Genomic DNA, 10,135 nt, shown 5'->3' on the forward strand with positions numbered 1-10,135 from the left:
TTTTTTTTTTTTTTTTAATTTATTTATTTATTATATGTAAGTACACTGTAGCTGTCTTCAGACACTCCAGAAGAGGGCGTCAGATCATGTTACGGATGGTTGTGAGCCACCATGTGGTTGCTGGGATTTGAACTCCGAACCTACGGAAGAGCAGTCGGGTGCTCTTACCCACTGAGCCATCTCATCAGCCCCGCACCTCTCTTTAATAGGGCTGCTGAGTTCCATGTTGACTAACCAGTTGTGCATTAGAGCCGTTTTTACTTTCAACATTTTAAATAATAAAGTTTGGAATTTAAACAGAGAAATGAGCAGTGCCACCTAAGAGTGAGTTTCTGCCGCACTCTTCACCTTATGCTGGTCCTTTGAGGAGCTTCCCTCACAGACTATAGCCCTGAGAAATCATTCTCTTTTAGAACAGATCTATGTCCATTGTAGCTGCACAGCAGCTTACGGTTGAGCAGGGACCACCTGAAAGGAGGTCTGGAAATGAAGAGGGCTGGGGGGTGGAGTGGGGCCAGAGAAGCATGAAGCTGAGACAAGGTTCTGAACAAGGCTCAAAGTTTAATTCTGCAGCTCCAGCTTATACACACTTCAGCAGACAAAGCTCTTCTTGAGAAAGTTTCTCTACAAATTAAACATAGATAGGAGTTCCTCTTGGGTACACACACTGCTCTCCTGGCCTTGGCTACACACACTGCTCTCATGGCAGTACTCCGGTTCTCCACAGTTCATAAAGGTCATTTCCATTTGTAATGACATCTGCCTCTGTGTTACTCAGGAAATTGGTAACGAAGTCTACAGAGACTCCACTCACAAAGAAAACATTGATTCACACACACACACACACACACACACACACACACGAACCTATATATATATATATATATATATATATATATGTATATATATATCAAACCTATCTTTGTTCTATGTGCATAGCTGGGCACTTCTTAGCTATTTAAAAAAATAGAACCTTTCAACACAGCAGTCTTTCATTGTAATAGAGGAAGGGATTTAAGCATGAAGCTGAGACACTTTCTTAGAGATCAACTCTAGGGGGTTGTTCATTTCTCTGTGTTTGCTCTACTGTTCACATGGCATTTACATGTTAATAAACTGCATTCTAAAAAAAAAAAAAAACAACTACATGATATGTTGTCTAATTTTTTTATACACCAAATTGTTATGGGCTTTTCCTGCCACAGACTGGACCTCACTTTGGGTCCCCGATCTGTGGGGAACGGGTCTCTTGGTTGCAGGTGAGCGAGGATTCTGCGGATGAGTGACAGACAGTCCACACGAGAGAGGGTGTAAAACTGAATGTCTTGATCAAAATGAGCATCACATCTTTAATACAGAATCAAACAAGAAAAGTGGGGCAGGATACATCCGCAGTTACAATGACAGGAGACAAAGGACAAAAGACCAGGAGGTGGGACCAGGCCGCATGAAGAGGAAGCCAGGTGCAAGGCTAGTCAATAGTTAAACCACACTGTCAGGGGTCCCCTCGATTATGTTGTTCCTTTGGGCCTAGAATCTGTTTTGGGGGGTTCTGCTCTGGCAGATCACATGAATAATGCAGTACCACATCCCCCCTATTTCCTAGGCCTTGGTAAATACTTGCATATGAACGGAACTTCCACAGGTGTACTACTCTAAGCTTTGCCCTGGGCTTGGCTCTGTTCTTTGTGATGCTTAATCGGTTTCACCTGTCTTTCCTAGAAGTGAATTATAGTGTTAATGAACAGGTAACCTTCTTGCTGAATTCCGAGCTCCTGGCTTTAAGGAATTATCAGGACTTTGGAACACTGGCTTTAAGGGAATTTCACCTATGGTAAAAGTTTAATCTTTAAAGGCATTAATAATATTGAAAGAGAGCATATATCATACTAGCATGCGGATAGGGTTCGTGTATATAGATTATAGAAAATGCCAGAACTCTAGGAGGCTGAATCTCCTTGAGATTCTTTTCCTCAGGACTCGTTCCAGGTTTTCAGGCCTGTTGTGAATCACCACTAGAGTGGGTGTGGCATTTTCCTACCATTAATAATGACTGATAACCAGTAACTTAAGCAGCAGTGAACAATATGCATACAGGAGAGGAGGAGGGTACTCCTCCAGGCCTCTGCTCATCTTTCCTGTTTTACTCATGGCAAAACCAAGTGGAAGATGCTAAGTGAGTCTGGCTGTGTGTCATCTCTGCAGAGCCATCCCTGTCTTTTCCATGATGTTACACTGATGCAGGCCTCTATAGTCCTCAGCGTCTGACCCTTCTAGGAGTCTCCTCACTTGCTCCCTCATGATGCCTACCCCTGGAAGATACTGTCTCTTTATAACCTGTATGACAGCCAGAGTCATGTGATGTGATATTTAAAGCCGGTCAAGACTGAATATATGCAAACGTACTGTTTTGAAGCCGATATGTGTTTCAGGGGAACATGTGTAGAGCACATCTTTTCACCGAGTCTCCTTACAGCTTCATCTATTACTTCTTACCTTAAAAGCGTTTTATCCTCTCAACTTTGTGGGCTTTTCTTAATGTCATCCAGTGACATCTCTATGTGTAGGGATTTAGGACAATAGTCTGGAATCGGGATGCCTCTCAGACTGACTGTCGCCACAGAAGCGATCAATTGCCAATAACTATTCCAGTCAGGGTGTGTTGTAACAAGGCTCTCACTCATCCATGCATGCTTTATGATTGGCTTTAGCTTCTGCAGATGTCCACATACTTACTAACCACAGTGGATTCATGCAGGCAATGGCAGTGACATTTCTGGCTAATGCTGTTTCACTGTAGACATCACTCTACCTGCCTCTGACTATCTTGCCGCTAGTCAGATATCTTCTCACTCATGGATCCTTGAGGTTTGGCACTAGGGGTGTAATGTGGGTGTCCCACTCAGGTCAGTGCAACCACAGGGTATATTCCCTGCACTTTAAGGAATTGTGAGTGTGTGTGTTATTCTCCTTCTATCACACAATTCATATTTTCTGGCAGATTTTGAGAGGTGCCTGAATCTTTGGGTAGAAAGCGAAAAAAATAAAATAAAATAAAAGCACTTGGGTTCCTTTAGTTACTATGCCCACTTATCAGAATAACAGGTTCATCACCACATTAATAGCACCTGTTATTAGTTACAGCCTGTGGGATGAGCTTTAAATCCAATTAGAAGATGACTGGTTACTTAAGTAATGTCAGGCCACCATTGCAACGGGAGGCTCATCTTCCTTACTATACTCCCAAGGTTGATAGCTGAGTAAGAATGTTTACTACTTTACATCCATGATAGCAGACATAGGAAGTGCCATGGTGATGCCAAGTGTCCTGAAGGAGCTGCTTGATGAAGTGCCAGTGCTCAGGCAAGCCGGAAGAGCCCCGCCCCCGCCCTTGATGGAAATGTGTTTAATACCTTGTGTTTCTTAATGGTAGACAGTGTAGAAAAAGCTTTGCCACATTTCCCACCCTTGAAGGGACTGTCTTCACAATGAATTGTTTGATGTCATCTAAGGGCTGAAGAAAATGAAGAACATTTCCCATACTCTTCACACTTGTAGGGTTTCTCTCCATCGTGAACTGCTTTTCCTTACCTGGGTATCCAAGTGCAGTCCCCCCGAAAGTCTTAAGACCCCTGACTGACCATCTGCCGCAAGACTTATCAAATGGCATGCTAGCCTCAGCACTGTAGGCTTCTCAGCTTTGAGTCAGCCTTTCCCAGCCTTGAAACGGCTGAGCGGTTTTCCCAGCCTTGAGTAGGCTAAGCAGACCTTGAACATTTGCCATGACAGGTCTTATTAACCTGGACAAAGACATCTGTCTTGGCTGCAGTTGCAGGTTCCCATGGGAACCTTTTTTTTTTGTTTGTTTGTTTTTGTTTTTTTTGGCTGCCTGCGCTGACCCTGCTGCTACAAGATACTCCATCTGAGGAAGGGGATGGGTTTTATGGTGTTTTTTTTCCTTTATATATCTAAACCTTATTATTAAACTTTGAGCCTTGATCAGGACCTTTGTCTTGGCTTCATCCTTCTCTCACCCCCTTACCTTATTTCCAGCCCCCCTTTCAAGTAAACACAGTTTGCCCATGGCTGCTGGACGCCTACACATCACAGGATAAGGAAGCATGGGGAACAGGACTCGCCAGCATCTGCTGCTCCTGTCTCCCTCTGACCTGTAAGCCAGACCAGGCTTTTGTTATCTGTAGGAAAGATGAATTACTCCACAAGCCTCTCAATACAGGAGGATGGATTCTCTCATGCTGCGGAGGATGACACTCTAAATCTTTCAAGCAGTGGAGACACCCACTGGAATCACTTTGTACTCAATGCCTACTGAACAAATCTGGAAGCCAATAGCCCTATACACACAAGAAGAAGTCTAAAAAAAAAAAAAAAATCAGCAGGAGACCTGAAGAGGGGGACATGTGTTCCCTTCTTCCTTTTGGACTCATGTTAAATGGAGACATGCTTCCTACAGGTCTAGTGACTAGACTGCAACAAAGCATTTTACTAGCTCTAACATAACTGGAAGCACCATGTTTATATTCATAATATGACAAAATTTCATGAATAAAAGCTTTTTACTTCTTAAATTTAAATTGTAGGGCTTATATCTATAGCAGAAGCCCCCTACTTTGGTAGAGGCCATGCTGGTACCCAGAACCCAAGATAAGGCCATGCCTACAGGCCAGAAACACTCCTTAAAGCCCACACAGCTTTGCCCAAACAGCTCACATTCCCCTCATCACCATATCTCAGCCCATAAACCTTGCAGAAGCAGGGGACACAACTTGGAACCCAGGAAAAACCCCAGACCCTCCCCAAACAAAGTGAGCACCCTGAGCCCAGAGGCCATGCCAGAAGGCTAGAGGTCACCCAGTCTTTCAAAACCACATTGGAGGCACCATAGGGAACCAGTAGACTCACCTGTCACCATAAACACAGGCCACCTAGGCCAGAAGACCAGAGAGGAAATAGATACTATAGAGAAAAACCCCATTAAGTAAGACAAATGCAGAAACCAAGACCAAAACTCATAACTGTGCCAAACCCAGATGGCTAGAGGCCAGTGTAAGGACAAAACAACAACCTAGGCAATATGTCACCTCCAGAGCTCAGCTATCTTACTACAGCAAGCCATGAATATTCCAACACAGCTGAAGCACAAACAACAGACTTTAAATCCAACTATATAAAGATAATAGAGGTCCTTAAAGAAGAAATGAATAAATCCCTTAAAGAAATTCATGAAAACACAAAAAATTGAAGGAAATCAATACATATGTTAAAGAAAGCCAATATAATTAAATAAATACATGAACAAAGGGATAAAGGAAATGAGTGAAACTGTTCCAAGACCTGAAAATAAAAATGGAAGAAATAAAAAAAACACAAACAGAGGGAATCCTGGAGACAGGAGATTTAAAGCATGTTAACAGGAACTACCTTTGATAAGCATCACCAGCAGAATACAAGAGAGAATCTCAGATGTAGAAGGTACAATAGAAGAAATTGATAAAGAAGTCAAAGAAAATGTTCCTAAAGATTTCCTGGCACAAAACATGGAGAAAATATGGGACACCATGAAAAGAACAAGCCTAAGAAAGATAGGAATAGAAAAAAAGGAGAAGAGTCCCAACACATAGGCCTAGAAAATATTTCTAACAACATCATAGAAGAAAATGTTCCAAACTTTAGGAGGAGGAGATGCCTTTAAAGGCACAAGAAGCTTACAGAACAACAAATAGATTGGCCCAGAGAAGAAAGTCCCTATGCCAGATAATAATCAAAACACTAGACATACTGAACACGGAAAGAATATTAAAAGCTGCAAGGGAAAAAGGCCAAGTAACATATACAGGGAGAGCTACTAGAATTACACCTGACTTCTAAACAGAGGCTTTAGATCCAGAAGGGCATGGACAGACAGATGTCTGGCAGACTCTTGAGGAGAACAATGGCTTCCCTTTGGTTCTGGCCTGAAAGGGTCAGAGCAGTCAACTAGGGGAAAGTTCAGGGGCTGTCCCTCCTGGAAGGGAGGGATGTCCTAACATAACTTTCTGTGAGCCAGTGTTTTTCCTTGTTCCTAGTTAAGAGTTAATATTTGCCTGAAAGGAGGATGTCCTTGGGACTGCTGATAAACAGTCCCTACTTCTGAAGAAGTTCTTATTATGAGAAAATGAATCAAAGTATGATAATATTGTGTGTTAAGTCTAACTGAGTAAAGGTGTTGTTTTTTGAGCAAAAATTGCAAAGTCATACCCCATGTTTATAAGCTGAAAAAAATCAGTAAAGCTTTGCTACTTGCCACCAGCGTCTGTCTCTTTAAGGCGTTCCCAAAGCTGGTCTTCGTCAGACTCTAAGGGACCATGGATGCCATCCAAGCCTACCACAGACATAGGTAGAAAACAAGATATTCCATGTCAAGGTCAGATTTTACTAATATCTATCCACAGATACAACCTGCAGAAGGCACTAGAAGCTAAACTCCAATCCAAGGAGGATAAATGCATGCATAAAACGTCTCCCAAGTCAAAACAGCTGCAGCGTGGAAAGGTCTTTCTGGGTCTGCCTGCTCTTCACCTGAGTCTGACTAGCCTTGCGTGGCATCTCCCTATGGCTTGCATTATAATGTATACTCAACAAAATGAGGACTTTTGCATACTCATTAAGAATAAGTAGAGCTCATCAGAGAGCAAATACAAGCGTAGACATACAATTATAAATGTTTGAGGGATACAATTATAAATGTTTGAGGGACCTCTTTACATCAGAGCAGAAGAAATGAAAGGTAATACTTAGAAACAATGTCTACTCCGACATAATCTCAATGCTCACGGTGGATGCTGGCTTTCTGTTGTATCTATGGATGTCTCATCTTTCATCTGATGCCCTCATTTCTACACACCTGGAGGCACAGTGGCTGCTCTTTGTCGTTTCACACCTGAAGACCCTTGGTTTTGCTCCAGACATGTTACCAAGTATGGCTTAGTGATGGCAAGACCTGTTTGTTAAAAAGAAGAACAACACTGTTTGAGTGTTCTTCTCCTGGGATAGGCTCTACTAGTACAATGCTGGTAAGAAAAGAGACATTGGAATAAAAAAAAAATCATAAAAAAATTAATTCATTACATGTTTTCTGATTGGTATAATTGGAATACTGTGGAGGCAGTTACACTATGCAGATTCTGACCTTCATTTAAAGGGGAAACAATAATTGAATTGTGAAATACACAAATAACCTTTCTAAGATTCCCACTAGAGGGGAGGAAACAAACTGACAAGCTACAGACACAGAGAGAAAAGCAAGATATTTCTAAGCTATACACAGTCTCCCCAATATATCCTTAAAAGGAAGGATATAATAGAATGAAATATAATAGAAGGCTACACATTGATGGTGAAAAAGAGTTCAGTATGGATGCAATTCTCATCCAGGAAATCAAGGTTGCTCCAACTCTCCAGCATCATTTCCCTGTACAGATCCCACTGAGCAGGTTCTAGGCTTTCCCTCTCTTCTGGAGAGAAATCTAGAGCCACATCCCTGAATGACAGCATTTCCTGAAATGAAAACCAGTGAATGATTCCACACTGTTAATTAATTAAAACCGTTAATAATAAAATAAATACCAATAGACTTCAATGTCAGGAGCCAGTCTCAAGCTCACAAACACCGTTCTGAAGTGAAGTGGCAATAGATGAAACTACCAATAGGACAGGATGAGGAGCTGACAATGTGCCAATCATAGGAACCTGAGTGGCCCAGAGCTCCTCAATACCATTTTTAATGTTTATGCTGTAGTATAATGAATAAGCCAGCTCAGTCAGTCAACAGGTTCTCCAGCACAGGAGTGAGGATTAAAAAGAAAAAAAGATAATTAGACAACATTGTAGCATGACCCCAGCCAGTTCTAAGGTTGAGGTGAGTTTATTTTCTCACAATCTGCTTTTATACCATTTTAATTACATACAAGTAATAAAGTCAGTTCTAGGTTGAGGAACAAACAAGGCAATAAACAAAGTCCCATGTTCTCTCCCTTGAACAATGTTTCTAAGGGCTAATCAGGACGACCAAGGTATCTGAGCCTACTTCCCGGTACTAACCCAAATTCATAGGCATGCCTGAAGCCTACTTCCCTGTTCTAGCCTAAAATTAGATTTCTGCCCGAGCTTACTTCCTTGTCATGGCCTAATGTCAAATTCCTGCTGAATCCCATTTCCTTGTCCTTGGCCAATGTCAGGTTCCTACCAAGAGGTTCCAAAAGCTCTCCACAGTGTAAGTACTGAAGAAACACTCCCATATGAATGATTCCACACTGTTAATCTAAACAATTAATAATAATATAAATAAATAGACTATAAATAGACTTCAGTGTCATAAACCAACTGGTCACAAACAATTGGTTTGACTGAAAAGTGGGGAAAACAGAAACCACACAACAGACAGGGTGAAGAGTCTGCAATGTGCCCTGTTTGACCCAGAGCTCCTCAATTCCATTTTCAATGTTTATGTCATAGTATAAGTATTGAAGAAACACTTCCATAAGACTATACAGGGCCATCCCAGAACCTGCATGCCACATTCAGTGACAGAGTTGACTGAACAGAAATACCGAACTATACAGAAGCCTGGAACACAAGGTTGTGAATGGAGAGAAATGCATACAGTCTGTCAGGTGAGTAGAGCTCCCTCCACAGACCTTCACGACCCCTCAAATCACAAAGATCCCTAAGCCCACATCAGGCCTGACACCAGCTCATGTCTCCATCCTGAAAGGGGTTCACATCAACATCACAGTCTCTGGTGGAACAGGGAGAGTTGAGAGTTTCTATTATTTTCCACCCCTCATTATAAGATTAACATTTCTAGGACAAGCAATACAAAGCTCAGGGATCCCCCAGTCCCTCCAGTAAGAGAGACTGAAGAAGCCATGATATTCAGAAGCACAGAAAATTTATTGGGAAAATAGCTGTTGGGTTCAACCATAGGTGTCAGTCAGGACAGACAGTTCGTTCACAAAATCCATAAATCTGAACTGTACATTTACGAAAGAGTTTGACCAAGGGCCAAGGATTGAAACAGGCAGTGTGTGTGCAGTCTTACAATGAGGGCACCTCTGGTGTCCTTTGTTAATACCTTGTGACAGATTTTACAATCCCATGCTTTAAATTACTACCCCTGAGGAAAATTTTTATCTCTTGTTCTATTTAGGGAGATTTTTAACTGATCCTATATTGAGAAACAGCTCAATATCCTTTCAGCAAAAGAATGGGTGTCAAGCTACTTTCAAGTGAGGAATTAAACAGTTCCCTGAGGGATTCCTAATCCTAGTGAACCATCTTTGCATCCACAATTTATTCCATAGAAAGTGAGATAGATAAACACCACACACCCAAATCTCCCCTACAGGACCCGCCCCCTAAACCTAGCAACTTCTGTCACCTCGAATCAAGACAAGAGGAATTGCATGCGCGATGGTTAAAAGAAGGAGCTCCATTTCCAACTACGCTGTTGTACTGTACGACGCAACAAACGAAAACAAACAGCAAACAATACTCACCGAACGTGCGTTCTGCTTCTTTAATCGTTATTACCTGCTGCTTGCTCAGAAAACAGAAAGTATGATGATGTCTCATGTAGTAGAAATTCCCCAGAATTTGGACATTTGTGGTGTGTGACTTGAAGAATTCCAACCCCCATCTTCCCTCTTGCAGCAGGTCTCAAACTGGCAAAGGAGATTGTGGCTCTAAATAAAGCTGTTTCATTTGGTTTGTTGGTTTGGTTTTTACCTTTTAATTCACAGTTTTGTTTGGTGGTCTTTCTCAGTGGTCTTGAAGTCCCTTACAGACAGGCATATAAAGTACAGAAAGAGCCAGATATCTACTTGCCTAAACGTACTGAGAAATCCAGTGACAGCCACATGAGAGTGACCCATTTAAAGTGTCAATGCTTCCACCAGCAAGCTGGAAAGTGAACGCCCTGGCAAAGACCTTCACCCAACCCCCACTGCCCAGGCAATCCTGGTCCTTACAAGCTTCTCCATTCCTGAAGTACAAAACTAGCTCTTCAGACACAGAAGCACACTTTGAATTCAGGCAGCTAAATACAGGCTAACACAGAGGTCACTCCCACCACCCC

The 10,135-nt window shown here is 42.0% G+C and overlaps 1 long non-coding RNA gene across 1 annotated transcript in view; it reads right to left on the reverse strand.

The window, feature by feature from the left end:
• Positions 1–6,303: 6,303 nt before the first annotated feature.
• LOC115065001 overlaps positions 6,304–10,135 on the reverse strand; it is a 4,315-nt gene continuing 483 nt past the window's right edge. The window contains exons 2-4 of the long non-coding RNA XR_003844805.1: positions 9,558–9,722; positions 6,905–7,000; positions 6,304–6,382 (exon numbers count right to left, since the gene is read on the reverse strand). This is a non-coding gene — a long non-coding RNA (uncharacterized LOC115065001). The remainder of the gene's footprint in view (positions 6,383–6,904; positions 7,001–9,557; positions 9,723–10,135) is intronic.

Source organism: Mus pahari, chromosome 11 (genome assembly GCF_900095145.1).
Source record: "Mus pahari chromosome 11, PAHARI_EIJ_v1.1, whole genome shotgun sequence".
Classification (NCBI taxonomy): Eukaryota; Metazoa; Chordata; class Mammalia; order Rodentia; family Muridae; genus Mus; species Mus pahari.